At 39.8% G+C, this 17,558-nt stretch overlaps 2 long non-coding RNA genes across 4 annotated transcripts in view; both read right to left on the reverse strand.

Moving 5' to 3' along the window:
- LOC140630474 (uncharacterized) overlaps nt 1–17,558 on the reverse strand; it is a 137,368-nt gene that overhangs the window by 11,506 nt on the left and 108,304 nt on the right. The window lies entirely within an intron of this gene.
- LOC140624894 (uncharacterized) lies at nt 11,439–14,685 on the reverse strand. Its single transcript, XR_012024333.1, has 3 exons — nt 14,474–14,685; nt 13,537–13,626; nt 11,439–13,115 (listed from the first exon to the last, which is right to left on the reverse strand). It is a non-coding gene; the product is annotated as an uncharacterized lncRNA (long non-coding RNA).

The following is a 17,558-nucleotide window of genomic DNA, read 5'->3' on the forward strand; positions in this document are numbered from 1 at the left end:
CAACATAGTACTAGAAGTCCTAGCCTCAGCAATCAGACAACAAAAAGAAATAAAAGGCATCCAAATTGGTAAAGAAGTCAAACTCTCACTCTTCACAGATGAAATGATACTCTATGTGTAAAACCTGAAAGACTCCACCCCAAAATTGCTAGAACTCATACAAAAATTCAGCAACATGGCAGGATATAAAATCAGTGCACAGAAATAAGTTGAATTTCTGTACACTAACAATGAGACAGAAGAAAGAGAAATTAAGGGGTCAATCCCATTTACAGTTGCACCCCAAACCATGAGATATCTAGGAATAAACAACCAAAGAGGCAAAGGATTTGTGCTCAGAAAACTATAGACACTCATGAAAGAAATTGTGGAAGATACAGAGAAATGGCAAAATGTTCCATGCTTATGGATTAGAAGAACAAATATTGTTAAAATGTTTATGCTATCTAGAGCAATCTATACATTCAATACTATCCCTATCAAAATACCATCAACTTTTTTCACAGAACTGGAACAAATAATCCTAAGATTTGTTTGAAACAAGACCCCAAATAGCCAAAGGAATGTTGAAAAAGAAAACCAAAGGTTGTGGCATCACAATTCCAGACTTCAAGCTCTATTGCAAAGCTGTCATCATCAAAACAGTATGGTACTGGCACAAAAACAGACAAAGATCAATGGAACAGAATAGAGAACCCAGAAATGGGCCCTCAACTCTATGGTCAACTGCTCTTTGACAAAGCAGGAAAGACTATCCACTGGAAAAAGGACAATCTCTTCAATAAATGGTGTTGGTAAAATTGGACAGCCACATGCAGAAGAATGAAACTGAACCATTTCCTCACACGATACACAAAACTAGATTCAAAATGGATGAAAGACCTAAATGTGAGACATGAATCAATCAATCCTAGAGGCAAACACAGGCAGCAAACTTTGTGACCTTGGCCACAGAAAATTCTTACTAGGCATGTCTCCAAAGACAAGACAAAACAAAGGCAAAAATGAACTATTGGGACTTCATCAAGCTAAAAAGCTTTTGCATAGCAAAGGAAACAGTGGACAAAACCAAAAGACAACTGACAGAATGGGAGAAGATATTTACAAATGCCTTATCAGATAAAAGGCTAGTATCCAAAATCTATAGAGAACTTATTACAAACTCAACACCCACAGAACAAATAATCCAATCAAGAAATGGGCAGAAGACATGAACAGACATTTCTGCAAAGACCTATAAATGGCCAAGAAGCATGAAAAAATGCTCTACATCACTCGCCATCAGGGAAATACAAATCAAAACCACAATGAGTTACCACCTCACACCAGTCAGAATAGCTAAAATTAACAAGTCAGGGAATGACAGATGTTGGTGAGGATGCAGAGAAAGAGGAACCACCTACAATGTTGATGGGAATGCAAGCTGGTGCAACCACTCTGGAAAACAGTATGGATGTTCCTCAAAAAGTTGAAAATAAAGCTACCCTATGACCTTGCAATTGCACTACTGAACATTTACCCCAAAGATACAAATGTAGTGATCTGAAGGGGCACCTGCACCCCAATGTTTATAGCAGCAATGTCCACAATAGCCAAACTATGGAAAGAGGCAAGATGTTCACAGATAGATGAATGGATAAAGAAGATGTAGTATATATATCTAGATAGATATAGATATAGATATAGATATACAATGGAATACTAGTCAACCATCAAGAAATGAAATCTTGGAAAAAAAAAAAAAGAAATGAAATCTTGGGAGGCGTGGCAAGACGGCGGAAGAATAGGGTCCCCAAGTCACCTGTCCCCACCAACTTACCTAGATAACTTTCAAATCATCCTGAAAACCTACGAATTCGGCCTGAGATTTAAAGAGAGAACAGCTGGAATGCTACAGTGAGAAGAGTTCGCTCTCTATCAAGGTGGGAAGACGGAAAAAAATAAAGAAATAAAAAAAGCATCCAAGGGGGAGGGGCCCCGCGAGGAGCCGGGCTAAGGCCCTGCGGCGAGTGCCCCCAGGACACGAAAGCCCCGGACTGGAGAAGCAGGAGTTTCACCAATCTTCCCGGACTGAAAGGCGCTTGCAGGGAGTTGGAGCAGGATCCCAGGAGGGGCGGGGATGCCCTCAGGCTCCCAGGGGCACTAATAGAGCACCTGCCCCCCCGGGGGAAGAGTGCGCCACACACCTGGCCGAGCTCCCTAATGGGCTGCAGCCCGCGCCCGGCGGGGCCCCGGGAGCAGCTTGGGCGGCGGCTCCGCAGAGGGGGCTGAGCGGCCCCGGAGCCCGATTCCAGCAGCTCAGGCCCGGGAGCACAGGGCGCCGGGGACACAGCCCAGGATCGGCGCTCCCCCGGGACAGGTGGAGGCCGGGAGCACACATTCCTGCCGCTGGGCGCCCCAGAGCTGTGCAGATGGGCGGCTACCGCCCCCGGAGCATCCAGGCCCCTGTGGACTGAGAGCTGTGGTAGTTACTGCGGGGGCAGACTCCAGAGCTGGAGAGCTGGCCGCCACCACTGTTGTTGTTCCTCCTGGTGTCACCTTGTGCCTGGGACTGAGCAGGGGCCTCACAGGATAAACAGCTCCCACTGAGCCGTGCACCTAGCAGGGGGCTGGGCAGCTCCCCTGGGTGCACACACCTGAGAATCAGCACAGCAGGCCCCTCCCCCAAAAGACCAGCTGGAAGGGCAGGGGAAGAGCAAGTTATTGACAAAGCAGTGCTGGAAAGCTCCAGGGGAAGTCGAGGGATTTACAGTATATAGAATCAGAGGATACTCCCCCTTGTGTTTTTGTTTTCTGTATGCTTCTCCCCCGCTTTTTTTCTCTGTTTTTCTCCTTTTTCCAGTACAACTTGTTTTTGGTCACTCTGCACTGAGCAAAATGACTAGACGGAAAAACTCACCACAAAAAAAAGAATCAGAAACGGTCTTCTCTCCCAGTTACAAAATTTGGATTACAATTTAATGTCAGAAAGCCAATTCAGAAGCACAATTATAAAGCAACTGGTGGCTCTAGAAAAAAGCATTAAGGATTCAAGAGACTTCATGAATTTAGATCTAATCAGGCAGAAATTAAAAATCAATTAAATGAGATGCAATACAAACCAGAGGTCCTAACAACGAGGGTTAACAAGGTAGAAGAACGAGTGAGTGACCTAGAAAACAAGTTGATGGCAAGGAAGGAAGCGGAAGAAAAAAGAGAAAAACAATTAAAAGATCATGAGGATAGGTTAAGGGAAATAAATGACAGCCTTAGAAGGAAAAACAAATCTACGTTTAATTGGGGTTCCATAGGGTGTGGAAAGAGACAGAGGACCAGAAAGTGTATTTGAACAAAACATAGCTGAAAACTTCCCTAACTTTGGAAGGGAAACAGGCATTCAGATCCAGGAGACAGAGAGATCTCTATCTCCTAAAATCAATAAAAATGGCTCAACACCTTGACATTTAATAGTGAAACTTGCAAATTCCAAAGATAAAGAGAAGATCCTTAAAGCAGGAAGAGACAAGAGATCCCTAACCTTTATGGGGAGAAGTATTAGGTTAATAGCCGACCTCTCCACAGACTCCCGGCAGGCCAGAAAGGACTGGCAGAATATATTTAGGGTCCTAAATGAGAATAACATACAGCCAAGAATACTTTATCCAGCAAGGCTCTCATTCAGAATAGAAGGAGAGAGGGATCCCTGGGTGGCGCAGCGGTTTGGCGCCTGCCTTTGGCCCAGGGCACGATCCTGGAGGCCCGGGATCGAATCTCACGTCGGGCTCCCGGTGCATGGAGCCTGCTTCTCCCTCTGCCTGTGTCTCTGCCTCTCTCTCTCTCTCTCTCTCTCTCTGTGACTATCATAAATAAATAAATAAATAAATAAATAAATAAATAAATAAAATTATAAAACATTTAAAAAAAAAAAAAAGAATAGAAGGAGAGATAAAGAGCTTCCAAGATGGACAGAAACTAGAAGAATATGTGACCACCAAACCAGCTCTGCAAGAAATATTAAGGGGGACTCTGTAATAGAAAGAGGGAGTCCAAGGAAACAATCCACAAAAATAGGGACTGAATAGGTATCATGATGACACTAAATTCATATCTTTCAATAGTAACTGAATGTGAATGGGCTTAATGACCCCATCAAAAGGCGCAGGGTTTCAAACTGGATAAAAAAGCAAGACCCATCTATTTGCTGTCTACAAGAGACTCATTTTAGACATAAGGACACCTACAGTCTGAAAATAAAAGGTTGGAGAACCATTTAACATTCAAATGGTCCTCAAAAGAAAGCAAGGGTAGCCATCTTTATATCAGATAAATTAAAGTTTATCGCAAAGACTGTAGTAAGAGATGAAGAGGGGCACTATATCATACTTAAAAGATCTATGCAACAAGAGGATCTAACAATCATGAATATTTATTTCCCAAATGTGGGACCTGCCAATATATCAATCAATTAATAACCAAAGTTAAGACATACTAAGATAATAATACACTTATACTTGGTGACTTGAATGTAGCGCTTTCTACAATTGACAGATCTTCTAAGCACAACATCTCCAAAGAAACAAGAGCTTTAAATGATACACTGGACCACATGGATTTCACAGATATTTACAGACTTTACGTCCAAATGCAACTGAATACACATTCTTCTCAAGTGCATATTGAACTTTCTCCAGAATAGACCACATACCAGGTCACAAATCAGGTCTTAAGTGATACCAAAAGATTGGGATCGTCTCCTGCATATTTTCAGACCATAATGCTTTGAAACTAGAACCAAATCACAAGAAGAAGTTTGGAAGGATTTCAAAGAAGTGGAGGTTAAGGACCATCCTGCTAAAAGATGAAAGGGTCAGCCAGGAAATTAGGGAATAATTTAAAAGATTCATGGAAACTAATGAGAATGAAGATAGAACCGTTCAAAATCTTTGGGATACAGCAAAAGCAGTCCTGAGGGGGAAATACATCGCGATACAAGCATCCATACAAAAACTGGAAAGAACTCAAATACAAAAGCTAACCTTGAACCTAAGGGAGCTGGAGAAAAAACAGCAATTAGATCCTTCACCCAGCAGAAGAAGAGAATTAATAAAGATTCGAGCAGAACTCAATGAAATAGAGACCAGAAGAACTGTGGAACAGATCAACAAAACCAGGAGTTGGTTCTTTGAGAGAATTAATAAGATAGATAAAACATTAGGCAGCCTTATTAAAAAGAAGAGAGAAAAGACTCAAATTAATAAAATCATGAATGAGAAAGGAGAGATCACCACCAACACCAAGGAGATACAAACGATTTTAAAAACTTATTATGAGCAGCTATACGCCAATAAATTAGGCAATCTAGAAGAAATGGATGCATTTCTGGAAAATCACAAACTACCAAAACTGGAACAGGAATAAATAGAAAACCTGAACAGGCGAATAACCAGGGAGGAAATTGAAGCAATCATCAAAAACCTCCCAAGACACAAAAGTCCAGGGACAGATGGCTTCCCAGGGAATTCTATCAAACGTTTAAAGAAGAAACCATACCTATTCTACTAAAGCTGTTTGGAAATAAGAAAGAGATGGAGTACTTCCAAACTCGTTCTATGAGGGCAGCATCACCTTAATTCCAAAACCAGACAAAGACCCCACAAAAAAGGAGAATTACAGACCAATATCCCTGATGAACACAGATGCAAAAATTCTCAACAAGATACTAGCCAATAGGATCCAACAATACATTAAGTAGATTATTCATCATGACCAAGTGGGATTTATCCGTGGGATGCAAGGCTGGTTCAACACTCATAAAGCAACCAATGTGATTGATCATATCAACAAGAAAAAAAACAAGAACCATATGATCCTCTCAATAGATGCAGAGAAAGCATTTGACAAAATATGGCATCCATTCCTGATCAAAACTCTTCAGACTGTAGGGAGAGAGGGGACATTCCTCAGCATCTTAAAAGCCATCTATGAAAAGCCCACAGCAAATATCATTCTCAATGGGGAAACACTGGGAGCCTTTCTCCTAAGATCAGGAACATGACAGGGATGTCCACTCTCACCACTGCTATTCAACATAGTACTAGAAGTCCTAACCTCAGCAATCAGGCAACAAAAAGAAATAAAAGGCATTCAAATTGGCAAAGAAGAAGTCAAACTCTCCCTCTTCGCAGATGACATGATAGTGTACATAGAGAACCCAAAAGACTCCACCCCAAGATTGCTAGAACTCATACAGCAATTCGGCAGTGTGGCAGGATACAAAATCAATGCCCAGAAATCAGTGGCATTTCTATACACTAACAATGAGACTGAAGAAAGAGAGATTAAGGAGTCAATCCCATTTACAACTGCACCCAAAAGCATAAGATACCTAGGAGGTAAAGATACCTTAACCAAAGAGGTAAAGGATCTATACCCTAAAAACTACAGAACACTTCTGAAAGAAATTGAGGAAGACACAAAGAGATGGAAAAATATTCCATGCTCATGGATTGGAAGAATTAATATTGTGAAAATGTCAATGTTACCCAGGGCAGTTTACACATTTAATGCAATCCCTATCAAAATACCATGGAGTTTCTTCAGAGAGTTGGAACAAATCATCTCAAGATTTGTGTGGAATCCAAAAACACCCCGAATAGCCAGGGGGAATATTGAAAAAGAAAACCAGAGTCGGGGGCATCACAATCCTGGATTTCAAGTTGTACTACAAAGCTGTGGTCATCAAGACAGTGTGGTACTGGCACAAAACAGACACATAGATCAATGGAACAGAATAGAGAACCCAGAAATGGGCCCTTAGCTCTGTGGTCAACTAATATTTGACAAAGCAGGAAAGACAATCCACTGGAAAAAAGAAAATCTCTTCAATAAATGGTGCTGGGAACATTGGACAGCCACGTGCAGAAGAATGAAACTAGACCATTCTCTTACACCACACACAAAGATAACCTCAAAATGGACGAAAGATCTAGATGTGAGACAAGAATCCATCAAAATCCTAGAGGAGAACACAGGCAACACCCTTTTTGAACTTGGCCACAGCAACTTTTTGCAAGATACATCCATGAAGGCAAGAGAAACAAAAGCAAAAATGAATTACTGGGACTTCGTCAAGATAAAGAGCTTCTGCACAGCAAAAGAAACAGTCAACAAAACTAAAAGACAACCTCCAGAATGGGAGAAGATATTTGCAAATGACCTATCAGATAAAGGGCTAGTATCCAAGATCTATAAAGAACTTATTAAACTCAACAGCAAAGAAACAAACAATCCAATCATGAAATGGGCAAAAGACATGAACAGAAATTTCCCAGAGGAAGACACAGACATGGCCAACAAGCACATGAGAAAATGCTCCGCATCTCTTGCCATCAGGGAGATACAAATCAAAACCACAATGAGATACCAACTCACACCAGTGAAAATGGTGAAAATTAACAAGGCAGGAAATAACAAATGTTGGAGAGGATGTGAAGAAAGGGGAACCCTCTTGCATTGTTGGTGGGAATGGGAACTGGTGCAGCCACTCTGGAAAACTGTGTGGAGGTTCCTCAGAGTTAAAAATAGAACTACCCTACGGGGGATTTACCCCAAAGATACAGATGCAGTGAAACACCAGCACTCCTGCACCCCGATGTTTATAGCGGCAATGTCCACAATAGCCAACTGTGGAAGAAGCCTCGGCGTCCATCGAAAGATGAATGGATAAAGAAAGTTTGGTCTCTATCTCTCTCTATATATATACAATGGAATATTACTCAGCCATTAGAAATTATGAATACCTACCGTTTCCTTTGACGTGGATGGAACTGGAGGATATTATGCTGAGTGAAGTAAGTCAATCAGAAGAGGACAAACATTATGTGGTTTCATTCATATGGGGAATATAAAAAGTAGGAAAGGGATTATAGGGGAAAGGAGAGAAAATGAGTGGGAAAAATTATAGAGGTTGACAACATATGAGAGACTCCTAACTCTGGGAAAGAAACAAGGAGTAGTGGAAGGGGAGGTGGTCAGGGCGATGGGGTGACTGGGTGATGGGCATTGAGGGGGGCACTTGATGGGATGAGCACTGAGTGTTATACTATATGTTGGGAAATCGAACTCCAATTATATATATATATAGATGTTTATATATTTATATATATATATAAATAATGATGTATAATAATATGTATATAATTGTACACAAATACTTTCATTCAATAGTTATCTGCTTATTTTAGTGTGTATTAGGAAAAGTAAAACTAGCATATAAGAAATGTGATTTTTTTGGATGTGACTTTTTCAGATAAAGCTAAAGTAATGGTAATCTGAATACTACATGAATCACAGGAGCAGGATTTAGGCCTGCCCATGAACCTCCATGACTTAATTTTCTCCTGGAACTGTTCATGGAATGTGTCTCAGATGATGTTGTTCATTAGTATGTTTTCTTACACACTGAATTTTCAAGACCTTTCCTGAATTCTTTTTAGCACTAAATTGAAATGTCACTTTGAGAAGCTAGTAAGTGTGAAGAATTAAAATGGTTTCCCTGAAAGCATAATATAATCACTGTTGGGTGCACCAGCAGAACAAACAAACAAAAAACTCTGAGCACACACTTGCAAATTGAAGATGAGTATTTAAATGATGCTTTTTTAATGTTAATTGAATTATTCTAAAGTCCTCTTAAGTCTCAGATTTTTTCTTTCATAGAGATGAGCAGTGGCAATGAAAACCACTGAAAATCATTAGCGTTCATGTAATGGGATCCTCACTCTTTCAACTTTCAAAACTGTTTTCATGAATGAATTTGAACAGTAAAATATCTTTTTGATATCTTTGCTAATTGAAACAGCCTAAAATCACCCTTACAATGTGAACCTCCATTAGAATATTATGTGAAGGCCAGGAGAAGGAGAGGATCTGCTTCTGCAACAGAGTGATGAATGTGTGCTGTGATCATGCTGAGTTCTATTGTTCTCTATCTGAAAAATTCTCTGAAATTATCTTGAACATCATGAAAGAATTCATAAATATTTTTCCCATCAACTGACAGTAATGAATGGATGAGAAAAACTTTTTTCTTCTAATAACTTCTATTTTTTAGCAAATGACATAAATTTTCCATCAAAGCCAATATTATTAATAAGAATTAATGATAACAAGCTTCATTGTTAATAATAATTATTATAGCAATAAGCGCCTACATTAAGAAAAAGGACAGATCACAAGTAAACAACCTAACTATACATTTCAGGGAACTAGAAAAGAAAACAAACTAAGCCTGAAGTTAGCAAAGGGAAGGAAATAACAAAGATCAAAATAGAAATAAATGAAATACAGACTAGAAAAATAGAAAAGATCAAAAGTGAAACTAAGAAATGATTTTGGAAAAGATCAACAAAATTGACAAAACTTTAGCTAGACAATGAAAAAAGAAACTCAAATGAAATCAGAAATGAAGGAGGAAACATTTTAAGTGATACTGCAGAAATACAAAGAATTGTGAAAGACTACCATGAACAATTAGATGCCAACAAAATAGATAACCTAGAAAAAATAAATTCCTAGACAACCTACCAGGACTAATCTGATTAAAAAATGACAAAGGAACTGAAAAGTTATTTTTCTAGAAAATATATACAAATGGCAACAGGTACATGAAAAGGTGTTCAACATCACTAATTGTCAAGGAAATGCAACTCTAAACCACAATAAGCTATCACTTCACACCTGTTAGGATGGCTTATATAAAAAGACAACAGAAAAAAAATGTTGTTATGGATATGGAGAAAGGGATCCCTTATAGTGGGAATGTAGTTGTTATGGAAAACATTATGAAGTATACTCAAAAAATTAAAAATTGAACTACCATATAATCCAGCAATCCTACTCCTGGGTATATATCCAAAAGAATTGAAATCACTATCTTGAAAAGATACCTATACACCCATATTTGTTGCAGCATTATATACAATAAGCAAGATATGGAAACAACCTAAATGTCTGATGAGATAAAGAAGATATGATGCACCTGAGCATACACACACACAGAAACACACACCAGAATATTATTCAGCCATGAGAAAGAAGGAAATTCTGTCCTTTGCAACATAGATGAATCTGGAGGACATTATGCTAAATGAGATAAGCCAGAAAGAGAAAGACTAATACTGTATGGTATCACTTATATAAGGAATCCAAGAAAAAGTCAAACTCATAGAAACAGAGTAAAATGGTAATTGCCAGGGACTATGGGGTAAAGGAAATGGGGAGATCTTGGTTAAAGAGTGCAAACTTTTAGTTGTAAGTTCTAAGGATTGAATGTACAGAATGGTGACTATAGTTAATAATAATGTATAACACACTTGAAATTTGCTAAGAGGATAGATCTGAAGTGTTCTCACCAAAAAAAAGTTACCATATGAAGTTATGGATGTGTTTATAATTTGATTTTGGTAATCATTTCATCATCCACTATATAAATATGTATACACACACATATATATATATAAAACCATTATGTTGTACACTTGAAATATATATAAATATATATAATTTTATTTGTTGATTTTACTTCAATTTAAAAAGTAATTATATTGTTGCATTTTTCATTGGCCTTACTTTCCTTGAGTCACAAAGGCATAAGGTCTATATTTAAAAATGTAAAAGAATTCATTTTTCTTCTATGAGAACAAAAACTCTCCACATTCCTGCCCCTTATAGTTAAGTTTGCATAAATGAAATTTGTGCAAAAATTGTGCAAATGAATTCATTTGCAAAATGAAATGTGTACATCAGTAGACATATATCATCCCCTTTAGATCCCTTCATTTAAAGTTTTCCTTGTCCTGGGACACCTGAGTGGCTCAGCACTTGAGCATCCACCTTTAGCTCAGGGCATGATCCCCGGGTCCCAGGATCGAGTCCCACATCGGGCTTCCTGCATGGAGCCTGCTTCTCCCTCTGCCTGTGTCTCTGCCTCTCTCTCTGTGTCTCTCATGAATAAATAAAATTTAAAAATAAATAAATAAATAAAATTTTCCTTGTCCTTAATGTGTTTTGTAATTTTTCAATGTTTTAAAATTATCATATATAATATACTCATCCTAAAAAATGGAAAGTTATAGAAAAGCAAATTGAAGAAAAAATAACCATAACTCAATAATCCAAAGAAACCACTATTGATATTTTGATGTATTTTTTCCACCATGATATTTTATTGGCTTGTATAGCAGAGCTCTAGTACAGTGGTCTTCCAAATATTTTCCTTAAATACTCTTAGAAGAAGCTTTTAAAAATATGTACCCACTTGCATATTTTTAATTAACATCTAAAATATTAAACATAAGTCTAAATATGTTTATTTCTTTTTAAATAGACAATAGAAATTATTAAACATTTTAGATGATATCAGTTCAACTAAGCTACAATAGGAATAAATATGCCACAAGCTACCTTATGGAATGAAATATACTAAATCTGAAAAAAATCAAGTATGATTTTAACACATGAATTTTATCCAGTGTGTCTAGAAAAAATGCGATAGTCTATCAAAATTTTCATTTACATTTAAGAAAATAACTGGAATGCCTGAGTGGCTCAGTAGTTTAAGTGTCAGACTCTTGATTTTGGCTCAGTTCATGATCTTGGGGTCATGAGATCAAGCCCCCATCAGGCTCTGTATTCAGTGCGGAGTCTGCTTGAATTTCCTTCTCCCTTTCCCTCTTCTTTCCCCTTACTCACACTGTCTTTCTCTAAAGTAAATAAATGAAATCTTAAAAAAAAAAAAAAAGGGAATCATAAGTTCTCCCACATTACTTCTGATGCCTGGCATTCAGACTATTCCAAAATGGATCCAAATATCCCCAAACTGGCTAAAGTTCAAAGTATCTCAACATGGGCTGAAATATAAATATTTTGGTAAGCTTCATGTTTCTAAAAATGTATATACAATGCAGGCAAAAACTAGAGAAGCCTTAAGTCTTTGAAGCACCTGCAGCTATTTATACCCAGGCTCATTCTCAGAGGAATCAAATTTAGGAAATTGAATGTGATAGAAATTGAGACTCAGGAAGTTGACCTCCTTAAAAGTGTATATACTGTCCAAAAGCTAGGGATGTGCACCAGATTTTAAAATCATCTCTACTTCTAACCATTTTTAAGTCTCTAACACTCTCACAGGAAATAAGGTAAAGTTGACCTTTAATGCATACCTCACAGGAAATAGCTATGATTCAGCCTGTAGCACCTTCCTCTGACACAGCTGAACTTGCCATCAGGTGTTTGATGCTGAGAGGAGTGGAACAGCTGCATGTAGGTACCATCCTCTGGATGAGTCATAAGATTTATGGTATTTATTTCTCTTTTAAAAGTCTACATATCTCTTATGAATAATGGAGTTATTAATTCAGTGGTTGAGAAAATTAATAAAATGATACCTAATTTATCTGGCACATTTAAAGAATGAGTTCTTCCAGTAAGACTACCCTCAAGATAACTAAAACATAACTTCAAGGCCATGAAGTTAGAAAAACAAGTCCAATATTTTTCATGAAATGTTTTCTGAAATGAATAACATTTTCTGTTACCTTCTTAAATAAAGACTACAAAACTAAAATTGTACTTTTCATAATAACTCAGAGTTGTGAGTGTTGAAAAGTAGGGCAGGCACAGACACTGAGTTGGACACCACCAGTGAAGCAAAGTGGACACGGTACAGTACCAACCCACTGGAGGGTGATGGGGCAGCAGGAGAGGCAGTTGAAAGAGGTACCATAAAAATCCAGTTCAGAGGCACAAGTGTGATCAAACTGGAGAGAACACACAAACTGAGCCTGAGTCCTTGACCCAGGTCAGGTCAATTTTATCTTATAGGAGTTGGCATTCCAGCCTGAACTTTGCAAAATTGTGGACCTGAGGCTGCTGTATATTCCTCTCTGCTCCCTTAACTGTTTTCATACCTTCCCATTAGCACTTTATTCTTTGGCACTTTAATTTTTAAATACAATCTTCTTTCCCACTGAAGGGTCCTTGAAAGCCGTTAACATCCCCTCTGTAGTCACGGCCCCAAGTACAATGTATGATGGTACATGAAAGACTCTCAAGCATATGCAGCACTTTCATTGAGCCTATAATACAGAAAGGCAGAATGTCACAATAAATTAGAAAATAAATCTTTGCTTCAATTACATATACAGTCTACCGTATATTGGAAAGTGCAGAAGAGTTCTTTACCCCAGGATCAAGCCCCTTAGTGCAGTATATACAGAAATGACCTTAACTATGCTATGAAGGGTGGCTCACTGTACGGGTCTGTCCACAATCACACTGGGCTTTTCTGCTTTTATCCTCAATTCCTGGGGACCCAAACATGAGGATGCAGTTGTCTCTCTTTTTGTTCTTTAAAGAAGAAATTGGGTGATAGGAGCCACTTTCCTAGTTGAACGTCTGTTAAACAATTAAGACTTTTATTCTATCAAAAACTAGGGAGTTGTTTCAGAGCTGCGGTATGCTTTAGGAAAAACAACAAAAAAATCCATCCTGTCTTGCCTTTATTGGTGTTGCATTTCGAAAGGCCCTCTTCTGTCATCTTGGTTCCATTTGTGCCTGCCAGAAAGGGGGGTGGCTACGTGTCTTGTCCTGGTCAAGATGTGAAGAGGGATCCTGTCACACTTTACGCATTATAGTACTGTAAGCGATCTCAGATGGGGACACCTATTTTCTTCCCAAGTACAGAAACAGACTAGGCTGTACCACTGTACTCTACCTACCAAGAATTGCAGAGATATGTACAAAGCATCTTCCCTGTGCATACCCAAGGTGCTTCCTCTTGCCCCTATGGGTAGCCACTGCCATCTCCCTTACTTCAAAAAACAACTCAACCAACCACTCATCAGTTTCTCCACCCTCTCATAATATTAATTTCTTCATTTCATACAGAATTACTAGATCACTATACAAAATCTTAAGCCTCCGAAATCAAGTCTACCTAATGGGATTTGCATTTTTAGTGGTACCTCTAATGGAATGTCTGAGGAGCTTTTTTTTTTTTTTTTAAGATTTTATTTATTCATGAGAGACACAGAGAGAAAGAGACGCAGAGACACAGGCGGGCTCCATGCAGGGAGCCTGATGTGGGACTCGATCCCGGGACTCCAGGATCATGCCCTGGGCCAAAGGCAGGCGCTAAACCGCTGAGCCACCCAGGAATCCCCTCTGAGGAGCTTTACACACTGTTAATATACAGTCACTCATCCCTACTAAAGTTACCACAAAGAAATGTAATAATCTAAGTAAAAACAGTGTACCCTTTATGTAAGCACAAACTCAGGACTAGTTTCCTACTCCCCTTTTCTAATCAGATTACCAGCCCTAAGTCAGCATATTGAAAACACAGGGTGCTGTATCACTTCCCCATATAGAGGTGGTAAATTTTTCTATTCTCTTTAAAGTCAAGGGGGGGAGATGGGGCTTCCCCTCACCACACCTGTGGCTGTTCCCACATCCCCTTGAGTATCCCAGGAAAAATAAAACGGCAGAACTGCAACAACAACAACAACAAAAAAAGTCAAAAGTCAGTAGGTTCCCATTTCAGGGATCAACAGTCTATCCCGTTCTGCTCATTCCCACCAACATAAGGCATCTGTGTCCTGAGGCAACATAGAGCCTTCTAGGCCTGCTTCCCTACAGGTAGACCAGCGTTGCTAGGCAGCCAATTTAACATTCCATGTCTTGGTTCAGCTATACTTCTTAAACTGGCAGATTCTAACTAATCTACTTCAAGGAGTTCCTTCTAGTAGCCAATTAGTTTATGACAATGTTTGTTGCCTCTGGACAGGGAAAAGGAAGATACTTTCAATCCACAATAGGCAGGTCAATTTCTAGAAAAGCACAAATACATAAATACTCCAGTTCTACCTGTTTCCTTAAGCTTTAGCTTTAAGTTCTTTAAAGAGGATTTTTTTTAATTTGGAAAAAAATCTGAAATGCTGCATTGTGATATATTTGCCTTGATGATGTGCTAACTCAAAATATGCTTACTAATTTAATATGATGTTTTTCAGGATCACACATTTTATACTCAATCATCCTTTTCATTCCCCTCAACCAACAATCATTCCAAACTCTTACCAAATACCAGAGAAAACTTGAAATATTATGATTTTTAGGAAAGAAACACAGTTTATTCTTGTAGGCCTGTAAGAGTATGACAATATATCTTACAAACGGGAATAATTTTGAAAATAAAATGGAGTGTTATTTATAATTCCCTGGGACAAGTTTAAATTAAACTGTCCTAGATATACCCCTATGGCAACTCTGCCTATGGGGAAAAAGCCAAGACAGTGGGTCTTCATGATTTCTGATTAAAAATGAAGTCAAACCACTTATATTTGAGATTTGATATAGTTGATCCTCATCATTCCCTGATTCCAATTTGTGAATTCTTTTACCAACTAAAATGTACTTGTAACCCCCAAATCGATACTTATAGCATTTATCAGTAATTTGCAGACATGTGCAGAGCGGTGAAAAATTCAAGTCACCCAATGTGCAAGTTCCCAGCTTAAAAAAAAAAAATTATTTTGGCTCTAGTACTACAAACAAGTGTCCTTTTGGAGGACATTTCTTAGTGCCACATTTTTCCCATTTCACCATTTAAAATGGCCCCCGAGCATAGTTCTGAAGTACAATCTAGTGTTCTTAAGTAAAGAAAGGCCACAATGTACATTACAAAGAAACTCCACGTGTTAGATGATCTTTGTTCAGGCATGAGTTATAATGTTGTTGGCGCTGAGGTGAATGTTAATGAATCAACAATATAGATTAAGTAAAGTGTCTTTAAAACAGAAACATATATAAAACAGGTTTATGTATTAATCCATTGATGAAAATGTAAGCAGGACAAAACAAGTGAAACAATAGAATCATTAATGAATTAGACTTGATCAAAGTTAAAAATTTCTGCTCTCAAAAGACATTGGTAAGAAAATGAAAAGATAAACCACAGAGTAGGACAAAATATTTTTAAAATGTATATGATAAAGGACTAGTTTCCAAACTATATAAAGAGGAGGAGGAGCAAGATGGCGGAAGAGTAGGGTCTCCAAATCACCTGTCTCCACCAAACTACCTAGAAAACCTTCAAATTATCCTGAAAATCTATGAATTCGGCCTGAGATTTAAAGAGAGACCAGCTGGAATGCTACAGTGAGAAGAGTTCGCGCTTCTATCAAGGTAGGAAGACGGGGAAAAAGAAATAAAGGAACAAAGGCCTCCGAGGGGGAGGGGCCCCGCGAGGAGCCGGGCTGAGGCCGGGGCGAGTGTCCCCAGGACAGGAGAGCCCCGTCCCGGAGAAGCAGGAGCTGCACCGACCTTCCCGGGGGAAAGGGGCTCGCGGGGAGGTGGAGCAGGACCCAGGAGAGCGAGGATGCCCTCGGGCTCCCGGGGACAGTAACAGCAACTGCGCGCCCAGGAGAGTGCGCCGAGCTCCCTAAGGGCTGCAGCGCGCACGGCGGGACCCGGCGGGACCCGGAGCAGCTGAAGGGGCTCGGGCGGCGGCTCCGCGGAGGGGGCTGCGCGGCCCCGGGAGCAGCTCGGAGGGGCTCGGGCAGAGGAAGAGGCTCCGTGCGGAGGGGGCTGCGCGGTTCCAGGAGCAGCTCGGAGGGGCTCGGGCGGCGGCTCCGCGGAGGGGGTTGCGCGGCCCGGGAGCGCGAATCCAACAGCGCAGGCTCCGGAGCACAGGGCGCCGGGACACAGCCCAGGATCCGGCCTCCCCCGGGACAGGCAGAGGCCGGGAGGGCCCAGGACACCAAGGACGCTCCTGCCCCAGCTGAGCAGATCAGCGGCCCCGCCCGGAGCCTCCAGGCCCTGCAGACGGAGAGCTCGGAGTTCCTGCCGGAGCTGAATCCAGGTTCCCAGAGCTGCCCCGCCACTGGGGCTGTTCCTCCTGCGGCCTCACGGGGTAAACAACCCCCACCGAGCCCTGCACCAGGCAGGGGCACAGCGGCTCCCCCAACTGCTAACACCTGAAAATCAGCACAACAGGCCCCTCCCCCAGAACACCAGCTAGACGGACAACTTCCAGGAGAAGCCAAGGGACTTAACACAGAATCAGAAGATACTCCCCGGTGGTTCTTTTTTTGTTTGTTTGTTTTTGTTTTTGTTTTTATTTTGTTTTGCTTTTTGATTTGTTTCCTTCCACCACCCCCTTTTTTTCTCCTTTCTTTTTCTTTCTCTTTTTCTTCTTTTTTTTTTTTTTCGTTTTTTTTTTTTTCTTTTTCTTCCCTTTTTTTTTCTCTTTCTCTTTTCTTTCCTTCTTTCTCTCCTCTCTTTTTCTCTTTTTCCCAATACAACTTGCTTTTGGCCACTCTGCACTGAGCAAAATGACTAGAAGGAAAACCTCACCTCAAAAGAAAGAATCAGAAACAGTCCTCTCTCCCACAGAGTTACAAAATCTGGATTACAATTCAATGTCAGAAAGCCAATTCAGAAGCACTATTATACAGCTACTGGTGGCTCTAGAAAAAAGTATAAAGGACTCAAGAGACTTCATGACTGCAGAATTTAGA

This window comes from Canis lupus, chromosome 3, assembly GCF_048164855.1.
Source record: "Canis lupus baileyi chromosome 3, mCanLup2.hap1, whole genome shotgun sequence".
Classification (NCBI taxonomy): Eukaryota; Metazoa; Chordata; class Mammalia; order Carnivora; family Canidae; genus Canis; species Canis lupus.